Consider the following 17,834-nt stretch of genomic DNA (forward strand, 5'->3'; position numbering starts at 1 on the left):
TCAGAGGGGTTGAACTGCAGTTAGGGTTTTGAGTAGTCAAAGCCACGTTGTGTGGTTTTGGTGGGAGATTAGACTTGAAAGCAAAGCTAGGACATCTGCAAGCAGCAAACACCATTTATTGGGATTACATTTTAGCTGTATGGCCATTATATTAACACAGTCCAGCAAGAAAGAAGCCGATTCAACCAGGCACAGCCTAAAATTGCAGAATCATCAGGGCTGGGCCACGCTGAGTTGCTCTGCTGAAAAAGTCATGCCACTGTGGGCTTTCCTTGGCGTGCTGCTTGCCCTTCCAGTGTCAGAGCTGATTCCACCTACCATTTTCTCATGGGACTGGGGTGAAACATTCTCTGAGATAGCTTTGAGAAGATGAGTGCTGGCTGTTGAATAGATCTAAAAAAGGGCCTCAGTGCTCCTGAAAGTGAAATTTCCAGTGTAGCTGTGGGGAGATTTGTGGTGATTGTCTTATCACAACCATAGTTTCCTTGTGTCTTTTTAAGCCTAGATATGTTTTCTTTGTAGCACATTCACCAGCAGTGCAGCCCTAATCCACTGTGAATCCCTTGTGCTAACCATTTCCTATAAGTCAGGTATGAAATCCAGTTGGAGACCTGCCCCTGAAGTCTACAGAGGACCAAGTTAGTTGAGAACGCATTTAGTTGAGTCCCTTGTTATCACTTTAATACTGCTTTAGGGAAAGGATAGATAGAGGATCAAAATAGAATAGAAGACAGAGCAAGAAAGAATAGAAAGTCAGTCTAGTTTCTTTATTTTCCTTATAATGTGTCATGTACTGTTCCACTTCTTGTTAATTAGTTGATTCTATAATCACCATATTATGTTAGTGGCTAATTACTTATTTTGGTTCCATTCTGTCTCATTAGGCCAATTTACTGTTCTACATCTTTTTTTTTTTTTTTTTGCAATAGTAAAAAATATGATAACAATAACATCCGAAACATCTCCAGTGCTGCCTATCAGACTCTTTCCACAACAAAAACACTGCATACACATTTCATTTTGCATGTCACATTTATTTCCTGCTGCATTATACTTGGAGCTGATGTCTATATTCTGCTCTGATGCAAATGACACCGTGTGATTTAGAAACAGCAGAATTAGGAAACAAATTCAAAACAAAACAGCTGGCTGAAGATAGATAGGGACTTAAGACAGAGTGATCGGGTACAAAATGTTTTAGATTAATGGTTTTGGATTTCCCAGAATCTCATGAAATATTATGAATCCTCAAATCTCATATTGCACCCACATCACAACTGGTGCTGGTGATAGGAAATTTGGATTGTGCTTCAGACAGCTAAAATTTCATGGACTTACTAAACCTTGCTGTATTTCTTTAGCACTGAGCTCAAAAACAATTTTGAGTTTTGGGTACAAAACACAAGAATCTGATACAAGATCTTGATTTGATCTCAAGCTTGTTCCTACACCAACTTGCTATAACCTTTGTTTATGCCATAAATGAAATGTACTTTAAAATAGCTTAGATTTTTTTTTTTCCTGTGATATTTTACTGATATTTCTTTACACATATGGGTATAAATACAGACATAGGTACAGGAATTAACTTCAATTAATATACTGATTTTCAAAATATAAAGTAAAAATATAGTTTTAAATACTTTTTATTTTTAAGACATATTGCTTTCAGAAAACATCACATCATTTTCCTTTCTCATTATCAGGAAAAAACTTATGAATGCTTTCAGGCATTAAATGTTTTCTTGAAACACAGATTTACCTGTGAGGAGACCCTTTGCAGATGCAGCCTGAAATTCTCATTCCCCTGAATCAATAGAGTCCTCCAGTGACCTCCACAGAGTCAGCCTTTAAGGTACAACTAACGAACATGTTCTGAGCTCAAAATTACAAACTGTGAGGATAAAAAATCCATGAATGAAATGATTCCTACGTGTGACTGCAAAGTGACGGTCAAATCTTCAGCTGGTGCATACTGACCCATTTCTACCTCTTGTGAAGATTTCTTTCCCCAGACCGATATTATACCATTATATTCAGCGCCCCATCCCCAAACCCAGTGAACCATGATTCAAAGTATCAAAGTGTTCAAATTACAGCATCCCTACTGTTTTTCCCTATCTTTTCAGACTCAAGATTTTACACACAGCATCAGCTGACACAAGGAAACACTGTCTTATTTGGGCAACCTCGTTCTCCTCACCTGCCAACTGCTTTGAGCTAAACAATCAATGCTGTCCTTCTCAACTTTTTCCTTTCCAATTAATTAATTTAAATTGACCATTAAGTCAGCAGAGTTTTTGATTGATATTTTCATTAACAACCCTCTCATGCAGACCTGTCCAACACCTAAGAAATGTATGATAATGTCCAATCTGCATGAAGGGGTCTGAACATCTCCCTTCACCTCTCAGTGCTAGTGAGTTATTACTCGAATTGTGCTTGCTGTTTCATTGAGTGTAATTTGAATACAGATTAGCTGCCCCAGTGTTCCAGAGCTTTGGCATTATCATTACTGGGGACAGTAATTTGACTGATGAACACACAGGTTATCACAAGGTCATCACCTTCACAGTATTGGAATGGTCCATCGTCCCAGTTTTGGAGGGAAGGAGGCTAAACCTTTCAATAGCAAAATTAAGTCCTGTAAATTAACTTGTCCGATAACTTATTGAATAAATCCTTTACTAATTAAAGAACCAATAGGCCCCTTTGTTCTCAGATCTTCAAAGGCTTTATTAAAATCAATGAAGTAATATCAATTTAACAGTATTTTTTTAACAAGAATTAAGATCCTTCATCCAATTAGACACAAATGTTCTGTATATGTAAAATGATTTGAAACGTTAAATGGCAAAAGGAAAAATACTAGGTTTACCCTGTGAAAGCAATTTTGCTGCCTGCTGAAAACACATATTCTTTCTATAATTAGCACTGAGAAAGTGATAAAGTAACTGAAAAAAATCTCTAAACTTATCAAAAAAAAAAAGTGTTCTATTTTACTGGGAAAGTGTCACACTGACACACTATCACTCTTGTCATATTCTGGCATTTTCTACAGTGTAAAAATTCATTGAAAAATGCAAACAAAAATAAAGTGCATAATTGGAACTAAAACACAAGCTGATGTAGAAGCAAAAATTGTACGAACATCAGTGGGACGAGCATATTGATTTTCTATGTTTTTGTCCAAGGAACTTTCATCTGAGTAGCTTTTTGGTTACAGATGAAATGAACATTGTGGCCTCAAGCCAATCTCAGCTGATCTCCATCCAAACCATCCACTGGTACACTTGGTATTATCTGTTGGTCAAGACATTAGATACAAGTTACAGTTTAGTTACAGCTAAATGAAGAAGACATTATAATGCTCAATTTCATCAAGTCTGTCTCTGCACAAATGTATCATTTTTATAGCTCTGAGCCTAACAACTCTCATGAAAATATTTTTTAAAGGGTGCAGTTGTATTTAAGGTTTGAAAGAAATTCCAGGTTCAAAAATCAAAAATGTCCTTTCATTATTTTTGGAGAAATGTGCTCTTTTAAAGCTAAAATAAAACACCGTGAAGTTAATTTTTTGTGTATGCTAATAAAAATGTGAAAGACAGAGATACTAAAAATCTGCTCATAATACAGGTAGTCAGTCATTGAGAAGTCTATGAAAGAGCACAAATGTTTTAATGATGAAACATTTTTTTTTACAATGATGAAAATAGGAACGTTCTTTTGGTGGAGGTTATACCCAAACATGACAATATTTTTTGTGTGAACAAACCAATTAAAATGAAAATGTGCAAATGTAAAGCACACTGATTCTGCCAACTAAAGCAGGTACATGGAAAATTTATCTCCTATGTGACCATTAATATGGTCCCAATATGTACAGTGAAAAGTAAATCAACATTTAAAAATTAATTTTGCCCCAATAATGAGAAATGTCATTCATACCATAAGTATATAATTTATTTAATGATAAAGGATGAGCAATTGTTAGAAAAAGAGAGGCAGAGTTGGGTAAAATTGAGCAGGATCAACTAAGTGCACAGCTTTCAAAATTCATAACATATAACATATTTTTGAAAATGCAGTAGTGGTATTTTATATTTTTAGAAATTATCAAATTCCATCAAAACATTTTGATGCTTGAACATTTTCAAAGAGCTCCCTGTCTGAAAAAATAAAAATTAAAAAAAATAAATAAAAAATTGTATTCTCTCAAAATCTGAAAATTCAAGGTATTTTGAATTCACTATTTTTTTTCCAGGATAAGGCTCAAATCTCCTTTACTGAAACCTTGATATATAAAAATATATTCTGAACCATATCTATTTTCATCTAGGCAAGCTATCAGTTGTACTACACATTGTACCATGCACAATTCTGTAAGGAAGGACACTACCCAAGTGTGTCCTTTTCTAGGCTCTGCAAAATTGCCTTGCTTCAGTGCTCAGAGATGGGTGCAGTAACAGAACTGCAGGTATTTGTTACAGTATAGGAGCAGGACTAAGGTCTCATCTACACCTTTCAGAGCAGCAAAGCAGTAGTGGTGCTACCAACATGGACAAGCAAGGTTTTCCTTCTACTGAAGAATCTCCACACTAGTGTCTTGCCCCAAAATAAAAGAGTGGAAGAAAAAAAAAATAACAGCACAGTTTTCAAGGCACGAAAATCAAGCCAACACCAAGTACCTGACCCTTCCATGCAGAAGTCCCCAGCTGAGATCATCTGTACTGTGCAGAAGGGTGGCGTATGTGTATAAGATAAAGTACTGGGAGAGGTGCTGCTGGCTGTGGCAACATTTAAGTTTTGTGGTTTCTGGCTCTGGTATCCTGTCTGAGAACAGTTACGCTCTTCAGAAGCCAAGGTGGACATCTGCAATGTCCTGGCTGAATTGTCTTTCTCTTGCCCAAGCAAAAACATGGAAGAGAAGGCGAACTTAAAACCTGCCCTTCCAGCAGACCTAAAGACTGAACCATGGACTGAAGCATGGTGTCGTGGTTTAACCCGGCCAGCAGCTGAACACCACGCAGCCGTTCGCTCACCCTCCCCCCTCCCTCTCTGGGACGGGGGAGAGAAATGGAAAGTGAAGCCCGTGAGTTGAGATAAAGACAGTTTAATAAGACAGGAAAATAATAATAACAATAATAACAATAATAACAATAATAACAATAATAACAATAATAATAATAATAATAATAATAATAATAATAATACAATGATGATAATAGTACTACTAATAATAATGTGTACAAAACAAGTGATACACAATGCAATTGCTCACCACCCGCTGACCAATGCCCAGCCTAACCCCAAGCAGTCCAGCCCCCTCCCCCCAGCTAGCCACCCCTATATATTGTTTAGCATGACGTCAGATGGTATGGAATACCCCTTTGGCTAGTTTGGGTCACCTGTCCTGGGTCTGTCCCCTCCCAGCTCTTACTGCACCCCCAGCCTGCCTGTTGGCAGGACAGAGCAAAAGGCTGAGGTGTCCTTGGCTTGGTATAAGCACTGCTCTGCAACAATTAAAACATCGGGGTGTTATCAGCACTCTTCTCATCCTAAGCCAAAACACAGCATTTCACCAGCTACTAGGAAGAAAATTAATTCTGTTCTAACTGAAACCAGGACACATGGACAATGCTTTATTCCACCAAGGCATTTATATTATTCCATCACCCCAGAAAAACTTCCAATGCCAAATTGAGAGGACACTCCAAATCCTTCACTCTGAATTTATGCTTCTGACCAGAAGAAGAGTGAAGTTTCACTGGTTCACCCAGACTACAGTGTTGTCCAGCCACTCTTTTGGAAGGTGAAGGATGAGCAGATTTACCCCTTCTAGTGCCAATGATGCTCTCAACACCGAGATCTTCTGGAGAAGTATATCATCAGTCAGTCCTCAGGAATTAAAAGGTACGGAGGAGAGAAGTGAAGAAAGAAACACCTCCACCTCTGACCAGTCTTTGGACTGAAAAGTGTCCTGGTGTTACTGGCAGAGGAACTTGAAAGTGAATCCCTGTTAAAAAGACTTTGTTGAAACTGATCTGAAAATGTCGCCTCTAAAGACAGGACAATGGTGGGGTGCAAACAGCTTCACTGCATGTTCCAGCAGGATTAATTACTGTTTTTGTCAGATCTCACTTTTAAAGCTATCCTAAATGTATCCCAATTTATCTTTCACAGCACTTCATCCTGCATTCTCACTATGTATTATTTTTGACCTTCACACATTTTGCCAGCATTAAATAATTAATTCTCACAATATCCCTCAGAGGGAAGTGAGTAAACACCATTATACCTTTTCTAAAACTGAGCCAAAGAGGTCCTGTGAGCTCTGCCTGAGGCCATTGTGTTTTCTTCTTTTTCTTGGTCTCTCTGCACCAAGGCAGAGCAATTAGATCCTGACTTTTCCTGGCTTCTAGGCATTGGCTTGGATCACTAAATCACACCTTGACTAACATTAGCAACCTACTGTTGCCTAGAAGATAAAGAGCTGAAACTCAGGAACATCATCTATGCCAATCTTACACTAGTTTATTTATTTTTTTTTAAAGAACAAGTAATTCCTGTTTCTTGACACAGAAGAAGATGGAGAGAAAGATCTAAAAATATTTGCTTTGTGAATGAATTCAGACTATGTAAATCAATTAGTCATCAAAACAATTTGACACTTGGAAAATTGAATCTTCAATTAGATGTTATCTCCCCAATATCCTTTATATCCTCCCTGGATAGAGATAACACCTTTGTTATCTTACTGAGAATCCACCTCCCCTACTTTAGCAGAAATGATCAACTGATAGTTATAAAACCCTTGATGTTTGTCCTTGGTTGAAAGAGTCCCACAGAGACATGAAAACATTAGGAGCCATGGGATGAAACATTAGTTACTATGGCCTCAATAGTGAGATTTTACAACCTGGTTAAAGTGAGTGATTCCAGCCCTTCCCAGACCCGTGATTTAATGATGTCTTTACCTTGAAAGCTGTGTCTGAACCCTGTTACTGGCAGGAAGGGAACAAACATAAGGAAGGTTTTCTTTTTCTAAGAACAATCATAGTACTTTGTACCCACTCCTTCTCCAGCCCGGAGAGGGAAAGTGCCATGCATGTAGGGAAGGGGTCAGATCCATAGTCAGCAGAAGTGGCTGCAGCATCCCTTGAAGTTTGACTTCGTCATATCATCAGGGAGATGGCTGATGAGTGAGTCCATGGGGCAAATCCAGCAAGTGCTCAGCTATGGGCTGAGGAAGGTTTAGACAAGCACTGGAGAAGGGTTAGACTGGAGGCCTCACCTCTGTCCATGCACTGGAGCCCAGAACTGCCTTGTAGGGTGTGTCTGAGACAACATCAATGAAGAAATACACTACCCTGACATGATGGATGGCCAAAACATTAATTTCTCATTTGGCTTCCAGATTTTATTGAATTTCCTATATTCATTATGGTCCCTCATCTGGGTCTGTCATTTTTTTCCCTATTTTCTACTGTGAGCACTTCTAAGCACCACATTATCTAGATAGGAAAAGAGCAATGTCAAATTAACCTCCAGACCTGTCTGTTCACTAATCCACAATGCAGCTGCTACTCCTCACTTGTAGCTCATTGAAGCTCCCTGTTATTTCTTGGTAATTATCATCTATTCAAAAGTTGCTGAGTATACAAAGCCCCCACTGGCACTATTCCTAGATATCACATAAAATGCACTCATTTACTCCAGCTGCTGATGACCCTCACAGTCTTGGTTTACATTTCTTTCAAACTGTTCCCTGTAGAAGAATGATTTGGAGTGTTGTTGTTCCTCTGTGACCCATCTGGTCCAAACTCTGAAACATGAGGAACATGCTTTGAGATCAGGAAATGCTAAAACATACAGAACATCCTGTGAGATCCTCATCTTGATGACATCCTCATCAACTATGACTCCAGCAGTAACCTCCTCATGGAGCTCAAGTAGGAAGCAACCAGCTCTCATACTGAATGTGATCTATGTAAGAAGCTGTTATTTGTAGAGAAAGTGAAGTACCAGTTTTCTAATACTAATAACTCCAGCAAACTGTCAGTAGAACTCTTTTTTCTGGGATAACTTCAAAACTTACCATGTGCATGGACCAGTGCATGAACACATTTTGATACTAGCCTAAGTCATCTACCTGTTCCAATCAATACAGAGGTCACCTAAGGTGCAGAGTCCCAGTGTAAAGGGAAGGAATTCAACTATTCACTGCAATATTAAAAACTAGATAGCAGAAAAAAATGTTCCTCTAAGTCACACTAAAAGTCAAGTTTGCTCTAATCATAATCTTGGCTTGCTTTTTTATAATGCAAGGGACAATTATTTATTTTAGATTAAATTTAGATCTCAGCTGTGAACAGTGATGTAGAGTATAATAACTGAAAACTCAGTTGTGCTTAAAAACAAAGATTATGGCTTCTTTAACCTTCAGAAACTATATTCTATTATAAACCCATGTTAGTTACCTGCTGTAAATATACTAAAATCAACATCAGATAAATACAAGATGCATCAAAAGATTTAAGGCACCTGTTGTGTATTTAGAAGAATTATATCTTGTTTATGGTACAGTATAAAATGCACAACTGATTTATATAACAGCTAGTCTATTGCAGGGGAAATCTCATTTCAATCATAAATGGCAGAAGTTGATTTAAGAATTCATTCTTTAATGGGTCTGCAATGTTCAAATTTAAACTCATTCAATTCATCAGCAAAATATTCAATATGGGGCACAGGGAACTCATTTAGGCAAACAGCGACTTTTAATATAAATTTTCCAGGAGATTTCTTCATTGATTCAGCAGTTTAGTGCAAAATGATTTGTGCGATACATTCTCAAGGATCAATGCAGGCCAAGTCAATGGCTAATATAAAACAATCATCCCACCGACTACAGAGAACGTGTCAATGAACTTTGACTTCACATTGAACTGCGCTGTGGAAAGCAGAAGAAAGTCTGATAAAAATTAATCATGACTTCCCCCCCTTACCTTCACCCGTTCTCTATTATTATTGTTTGTTTGTATTACAACATCACTTGGAAATCTCGTTCAGGACCAAAGCCCTGTAGCACTGGGTTCTGCATAAGCACATGCGAAGATACCACCTTTGCCCTTAGAAATCAATATCCTCAATCCCCTGGCTTCTCATGGTGTGTACCACCATCTCACGTAAATGTGGGGATTACAACAGGGAGCTGTCTGAGCTGCTACAGCGTAAACCAGACAACTTCTTTGAGACTTGTAAGCCTCAAATCTCCTCTGGACAAGGCATAAAAAGGGGACTATAATATAGCAATGACCTCAGTAAGGTGGGTCTTTGTGTTTTGCACAGTTATGGGTGCCCCCTTGAAGGGTCTTGGAGGTCATAGTACAGGATCAAAGCCTAAGAAAAAGAAGAGGAACACATATATTTTCATTTGCTATTATGCCTAAATTTTAAGACCGTACCTAGAATTCTTTGGATGAGCTTCTGGTAAAGTCCACTTGCTATCAGTAGCAACAAACTTCATTTACCCATCAACCTTCTCTTGACTGAATGATGTGAGCAGAGAGAGACTTGAAGAAGGAAGAAGCCACCCAAATGAAAGAGAAAACTATTAGCACAATAAGTGAGAAAGATGCAGAACCTCTAGATGGAGGATGTGGGTGTTAGGAAAAACTGGGAGGTAGACAAAGAGGTAAGAAAACTGGCAATTAATTTCAGAGATATTTGTAAATACAACCAATCCTACCTTGAATGTTATTGTATTGTTCACATTTTGGAAGGATTACTTTAAGTGAACAGATGAGATTGGGTGAATAACAACATGTAAGAATAAAAGCAGGATCTCAGCTTGTCATACTGTGATCTAACCAGTCATCCCAAAGCTGAAAATAAACAGATTCCTTTGATACAATCAACCTGTTTTGCCCAGAGTCCACTGGCATACTCTTTCCTCCAAATCCTGTACAGTAATTTCATTGTTCAACTGGTAGGCCAACAAAGTAGCTAATATAGCACAGCTATACACTTCCTTAGGCAGGATTCATCTTATTGCATAGAAAGCTCCTTAATATGGAGTCAGTTTGAATCATTTAGACCATTCCTGAACTTACTTACTGTATTAAGCAACTAAATCAATTTTGGTAGGTCATCCAAATACAGACTTGAATATTCTTTCTGGGTTCTCAGTCTGGTAATATAAGATTATAGAGAGATGAGAGCAAATGTCAGCTCTACCTCCCAACTCTCAGCTATCATAAACACCTATGAGGATGAATTAATATGGGAAAAACTTAACAACACTTTAATTTGAGAATTAAAGTCTAAAATGTCTAAAAGACATTTGAGACTTCAATTAAGATATCTAAGAGACTTTAATTAAGACATCTAAGAGACATTCTCAAATGTCTAAGAGATATTTGAGAATTTGTACACTGCAACTTTTCTTTTTGATGCTCCTTGCGTACTTTGGACTAATTTTAGGGATGCAGAGGAATATTCTACAACAAAGTACTTAAACAAGATTTTGGCAAAGCAACATCTCAGTATGTTGTGATGGAGCAGCATCTGAAATACTGCTAATTCTATATGTAGCTCTGGCCACTAAAGTGCCTGGAAATAAACTAGAATTCATTTAAGATATTTGCACTTTCATAAAAGCAAGTATAACTGCGCTTCTGATGCTGCTGAATAACTTTGGTTCAAGCATGATAAACTTAGTTTAGATTCTGTCTCATAAAAGGCTTTCTTGATTGGTTGCAGAACCTGAATGAGTGATGTAGATCTGTATGATGATGTTGCTTGGATTCAGAGACAAGCTGGAGATGGGTTTTCTTGGTTGCTTTGTACACACAGGTTTTTTAAAGCACCATCTGAACTAGAAGGGCTATTTACACATGACATATGACATATGACAAAAATGACATGTTACAAAAACAGTGGGTTAAGAGGCCTGGTCTTCCAAATCAATGACTTCTTAAGGGTCTATACTGTGGTCCCATTTCTTCCCCTGGAATTTGTTCCAACATTGAGCTAGAGTAAAACTGGAGTGCTTTCTTGGGCCAAAAGGTAGGAAAACTGCTAGATCCCAGTGTTTACAGGTAGTTTTGAGGGAGTGAGTGGGATCTGGAAGGGCATAGCATCATGGTGTAAGAACCAGCTCTGGTTTTCTCTCTCCAAATAGACCACCATTTGCTGAGCTGGAAGTTTAATGCCTGAGCTTCATAACCTGCTTCAGAAAACTGATAGGAGGGAAAGTGGGACATTCATTTGGGTTCAGATTGAAAGATGAAAAGACTGGCTAGTGTTTTTAATGGATTTCTAGTAATCTGATAGTTTTAAAGCCTGAATATAGACTAAAGTTACACTGAATGCCATGTAAGCAGAAGTCAAATAAGATCAGAGCTGGATGTAAATATTGTCAGTCCTGTCAATGTGGCTGTACATCTTGCATCCTAATCCTATGTCCTTCAGGGACTGTGAGATTTAGTGACTGCAGTAAACTCTGTTTGTCAACTATATAAAGTACATTGCAAAACTCGTCTGATGTCTTTTGCTATGTACCAGGTTAGCTCCATACCATGCATTTCTGAAAACACAGAAAGCCAGCAGAAAACAAACAAACAAACAAACAAACAGTGGGAGCAGCAGAAATTTTTGGTTTTGACTGTCCCAGCTTTGGCTGTTGACAGGGAATTCATGTCTGATTCAAATCTGAAGGATCCTTCTGCGAGCATACAATACGTTTGCAAGGTCTGAAAGGCTTTCCCATTGCAATGTTACAGCAAGCATGCTGTGTAAGTTACACCACCAAAAATTTCAAGTCAAAGCCTTTAATTGTAGCCTCTTTAATTAGAATTAAGTACATAGGACTTTACCACAAGTCTTCTAAAATGTGCAGTATCCCCATTGTTTTCAATGGAGTTTTGGATAGAATTCTTAAGATACTTAAGAATTAAGAAAATTCTTGCCCAGGTTAAGTTACCTCTTTTTTCTTTTTTCTTTTTCTTTTTCTTTTTCTTTTTCTTTTTCTTTTTCTTTTTCTTTTTCTTTTTCTTTTTCTTTTTCTTTTTCTTTTTCTTTTTCTTTTTCTTTTTCTTTTTTTCCAGAGTTGCTGAACAATCAGAGCACACATTGACTCTAAGAACCAACCTGTATTATCCATCCAAAGACAACAAAGTACCTCATTTCAGACACTGCTCCCTGCTTTACATATCACAGAATCACAGAATCATCTAGGTTGGAAGAGACCTCCAAGATCACTGAACCCAACCTCTGTTCTAAAACTAGCAAGTTCTCCACTAAACCATATCACTGAACTCTACATCTAAATGTCTTTTAAAGACCGCCAGGGATGGTAACTGAATGACTTCCCTGGGCAGTCTATTCCAATGCCTAATGCTGCAGTCCTTCGCATTTACTTTGCAGAGCATCCTGGACACTGCTGGCACAAAAGAAGGTACAAGTGAAATGCATTATATCAGTTTTGCTAGGTGCCCTACCAAAATATCACAATAGTTCTATACAATGCTCTGAAAACACAGTCAGCTTTTATTCATGCAATGACTTCTTGGTATGCTCACTTCTTAAATAATGGTATATGTCTGTATCATTAAACCATGAGCAGCAGGAAATATTTAAAAAAAAAAAAAAAAAAAAAAAAAGCTTTGTCAGACATTGAATTTTGGAGCTGTATTTTTCATGACCCATTGAAAGGATCCCAATTATCTGATAAAAAAGGGCTCAGTAATTTTGTAATAAGTAAATTGCTTCATACTTGACACTGCAACTGGAAGCAGGAAAAACCTTTTCTGCTTTGACAATCAAGAATAATCAAGGAAGTTAAACAGCAAAAGTTATCACGAAGCTATTAATCCTTGGAGTTTCATTTTATTTTTGCAGTGTCACAGGGAAGATTATAACAAACCTGTTAACTTAATTTTCCCATGTTTCCCTACTCAGGATGTGAATGCCAGTACAAAACTTTTACATGCAAACCCTACTGTAATGAAAATCAAAGAATATATTGATTTAATTTCCAAATTATTAATCAACTTCACAGCTGAATAAAAATATTGTATTGCTCAGCTCAAGCAAATCCTAACATCCTTGCCTCCGGCTATGAGTCCAAGAACTGATGAAGGGCAAAATGGTAATGTATATACTGTACATGTATGGGGAAGCTCAGCATTCTTAGAGAATAAACATACAAGCTGTACAGAAAAAAAAAAAAAATAATAATAATAATAAAGTTTTTCAATATTCAAATGAATGAAAAATCACAGAGGAATAAGGATAATCTGCCTTCAGGACCACAACTTCCCATGCAAACTCACTCTTATAAGACGTGAAACAGAGCACAGGGTATAGCAATAAAACAAATAATGGCTCCATTAGAGATAGCGCATCAGGAAATTTGACTTTTTAAAGTGTATTTCCAGTGTAACAGTCCTCTTGCAGAAACAGACATTGATAACCAGGAGGAATGGATGGCCAGACTGCAGAAGAGGATATCAGTTAGGGGATTGTGTAAGCGATACAGAGGGTTGGGTCATATAGCAGAACTAGAAATGTAAGATAGTGAGCAGCATGCCAGATCAGCTCGCTAGTTTTTGCAAGACTCAAAAACGTCATACTGATACAAGCTGTCATGTGCACAACTCAAGGCAGACTCTGTCAGCTGTAATTGCCCAGATCCCACAGAATCACTGAGTTACCTGGTTCTCAGGTAGCCAGAAAATCTGGATAAAGTGCAAAATTAACAGCATGAAAGAAAAACACACACACCCTGTCTAAAACAAACTGGTATCTCTCATAATTTTATATTGCAAAGTAAATTTAAAACAGACCAAAAACAAAACAAAACAAAACAAAACAAACAAAAAAAAAACATTCAGCAATTACCAAATTTGGCCTGAACTTGATTTTGGACTCAACCAACCATGAACTGATAAATGTTTTTACTTTGCAAGTTTCAGCAAAATCACCAGCTGATTTTTTTTTTTTTTTTCTGAATATTTTTTCAGCCTGGCACTCAGCCCCAAATTTTGGGGTTGGATCCTGGGTGGAGATATGGTCACAATGCCAATCAGAATTTGGGTATCATGGTAATCATTATCCAGAACAACAAAAACATTGAGTTACTTCAACCTGAAATGGAGCAAGTATCAACATGTTTTAATAAGGTGCAAGCAATCATTTAGGAGTATTTGCTACCAGCTGCCTACCTCTAAGAGGCAAATATCATACTGCCCTAAAGTGTTTTGCAGCGTCACATCCCTAGTTCCTTTGTAGATGACCATTTCTGAGCTTTTGTAAGCCTTAGGCCTCCACCACCACTCAGGTCTCCACCACCACTCTCACATATTGATGTAATTTCTGTCTGAAAGGACTACATTCTTACTTTCTAATAAGTTAAAAGTTAAAAAGAGTAATAACTTTTGCAATTGACATGGTAGCCAGAAATCTGGCAAATGCTTTAATGGGCATTTAATGGGCACGGTTCAATAAAGAGAGATGAAAAATCCATCTGAAGAAGTTGGTGGAGCTTGCAGACTCTGAAAGGACTTCTCAATTCTAACTCCTGTCCCTAGAAAATCTATCTCCAAAATGATTTTCAGACATCATCTACATTTTGCCCATTGACAGAAATGAACAGCACAGCGATCTGTGGCATCGCTTGAGGTTTACATTATTTGCAGTCAGTGTATGATGGCAGAGCCAAAAGCCAAGATCTGATCTTTTGCTAAAGACTGTGTAGAGGCAGAGTAAGGCATGTTATACCTCTGGAGATGAAGGACTGAAAATAATGGTTCTATTTTTGTCTTGTTCTAACATAATACTTCGTTTATATGATCCCTGGGGAAAACCATGACAATGGCTTTTTTTCAGGTCCTGTATACAAATGAGTATTTTAGAAAACTGTTTTGTTTGTTGTTGTTGTTGTTGACCAGAAAATACAAGTTCATTGATTTTTTTCATAGGAAAGGTTCAGCTTCAGCTCAGGTTGTGTTGTGGATAGTTTCCCAGTCACAAAGTCAGTCTTTGGTTTGAAGGAAAAAGCTGCAGCAACTTCCATAGCAAGCAGCTACTGCACTGTGTTTTATACTGAAGCATCTGAACCAGCTTGATGTTACCACAGACAGGATCAAAGGACAAAGACAATTTTTGATGCCAGTTACAGATTTCCAGCTCCACTGATTACCATGTTCCTTTGTTCTAATTTCAATAGGATGGAAAAAGATCTGAACTTTTCAAACTGTGCTCTTGCACCTTCTGAAAAAAAATGTGTCTGTTTTAAATGCAGCCACCTCTGGGGAGGGAGAAAACAGTAATTCAACACCACAAAAAGACATGCACAGCAATCCAGGACAAAAAATTACTAATCCCAGTATATACAATTGGCTTGCTCCCACAGCTGTGTGGAGATGAGAAGTAGCCAAAACCTTGTATTCACTTGCACTTTACACCAATTCTCTTTAATCTAGTCTTGGTGAGTTCCCTGGCTTGCAGCTGCAATTCTTTAATAAAAAGGAGAGGCAGTATGGGGTGCGGGCAGGGGAACTGAAAGGTGAACAACAATTAAGTGTGTTCTTAAATGACATTACTGTGATTACCAAAGAGGGAATGGTAAAATCAAGGGGGGAATTGAAGAAGATGGAGGCAGGAGATGGAACAGTCCACACTGAATTGTGATTCTTTACTTTTCCTCTTTAAATGAATGAAACCAATAAACTTTAATAGTGCTGGTGAATGTGCCTTATCATTGACTGAAAATCAGATTTGGTATCGATTTGATTTTCAGAATATTACTCAATCAAGCACACTTAACTGCAGAAATTTAGTACTTTTCTATCTTAAAAAAATCAGTGCAAGCAAATCTGCCAAGCCTCCCCTCTGGCTACAAGTCTAACAACTGTTGAAGGACAAAAGATAATATATGTGAATACCACTGCCATGGTTCACTGGGTTAAAACAAACGGCCCCCATTTGACCTTTAAATTGAAGGGTTTCCCTTTATATCACTAGAGGCAAAATGCATGGACATGAGTACAACAACAACAAAAAAGGGACTCGGGTAGCTGAGCTGTATTTGATTTGTGAGATTTTTATTCATTTTTAAGGGGATATTTTTTTCTTTTTCATTGGAGGGGGGTAAGCCCAAAAGTCAAACTGATGAAGAGAAATGGAATCTGAATCTGGCCTGGGTTACACTCACTGCTGGTTGGTTGGTCACCCTGAGGGAAATGATATGTGTGCAGCTGGGATGATGAATTGGGTTTGTTTAAGTCATCATTACATTGTACTTTTTTATGGACCTTAGTATTTATAACACTTAAAGTTGATTGAGTAATGTGGGTTGCCTTGGCGTCCCCGCTGGTCAGCCAGGGTGACAGGCCTTGACAGCAAACATGAAGATATTACTGCTCCAAGACTGGTCCAGGATGGCGGGGTAATCTTAAGCAATCTGCTGCTTGCTCTTGTGTGTAATGCACTGTTGAAAACTTTCCCTCTAAGTGCATATGTGGATATATATATATGGGCTTCTTTATATGTACTTGGTGAAGATCTCATGCAACTCACAAGTAAAACAAGAAAGACGCTGCTTTTATTGAATTAATTTTTCATTTTGAATCAAAATTTTGGCTTAGGAATTACATTCTTATAAATTGGGAACACACTGACTTTTTAATATATGTAATAAATTCATTCTTTTGGGTTAGTCTCTCTGTTTCTACTGAACAACATTCAGCTTTGAATAATTATTAGGATAAAATACATAGATCAAAATGTGTTCATGTGTTCCACCTCTCCTTGATGGGAACAGTAATGCACTAATTGTCCCCAAATTAACAAAATCTAGGCAAGTGGAGCTGTGCAAGCATCCTGCATGTAACATTAGGATCAAAAGCTCATCTAAGAAAGGTGGGCATTGCTCCAATACAAATATGTGTTTATTTATACCACGTTTGAAAGCAATGTGTTATAGCACTGCACATTTCTCCTTATGATTATTATCAATGCCCTGATTTTACTATAAGTAACATAATACGTTGAGTATTTAAACCAAAAGGCAAACCCTGAAATTATTAATAGAACTGGCTTTGAATAGATGGTACTGGTAGCATAAACAACGTCTTATTTTATCTGTAGGTGTACAATTAGCATCAACCCTCCAGTATGTGTGCTTCTGTAGACAGACACTCATGACTATGTATAGTCAGGATCACTTTTCCTTTGCTTTACATTGGATCTGAACAGCAAAAATAAGCTAAACTGGCAATAAACAAGTGAAACCCCAATAAAGATGCGCTCCAAATAGACCCAACAAAAATCAGGAAGAGCCTGCTAAGACATACACACCCTTTTTTGTGTTGTTTGTAGTCTTCATTAATTGCCATCTGCAGTGTGAAACACCAATTTAATTGAAATTTCTCAAAACAAGTGCATCCTTCTAATAAAGGTGTATGACAGTCACATGTTCTGTGCGAAGTGCTACTTAGTGCAAAATTCAAGTGAATACTTGAATTACTGTAAAAAGCCTATTAAAGCAGATTTTGAAGCAGAGTGTGTAGTGATTTGCATCATCACCCAGTTTGTACACAAGCAGAACTACACACACATATTCAGTGTGCAGATGCAAATTCAAAGCTTAACGAACCGGGTCTTGAAAATGATTCTTAACTAACTGGCCAGCACATGGATCGATAGCAAGGCCCAGAAAGCCCTTCAATCCTGTATTGTCATTTCAAATCCAGGCTTTAAGTACTAATCTACAAGGGCTGTAATTTATTGCTTTATTAAAATTTTGTGGGAGTGATAAATCCACCTTC

This window comes from Netta rufina (genome assembly GCF_964035555.1).
Source record: "Netta rufina genome assembly, chromosome: 4".
Lineage (NCBI taxonomy): Eukaryota > Metazoa > Chordata > Aves > Anseriformes > Anatidae > Netta > Netta rufina.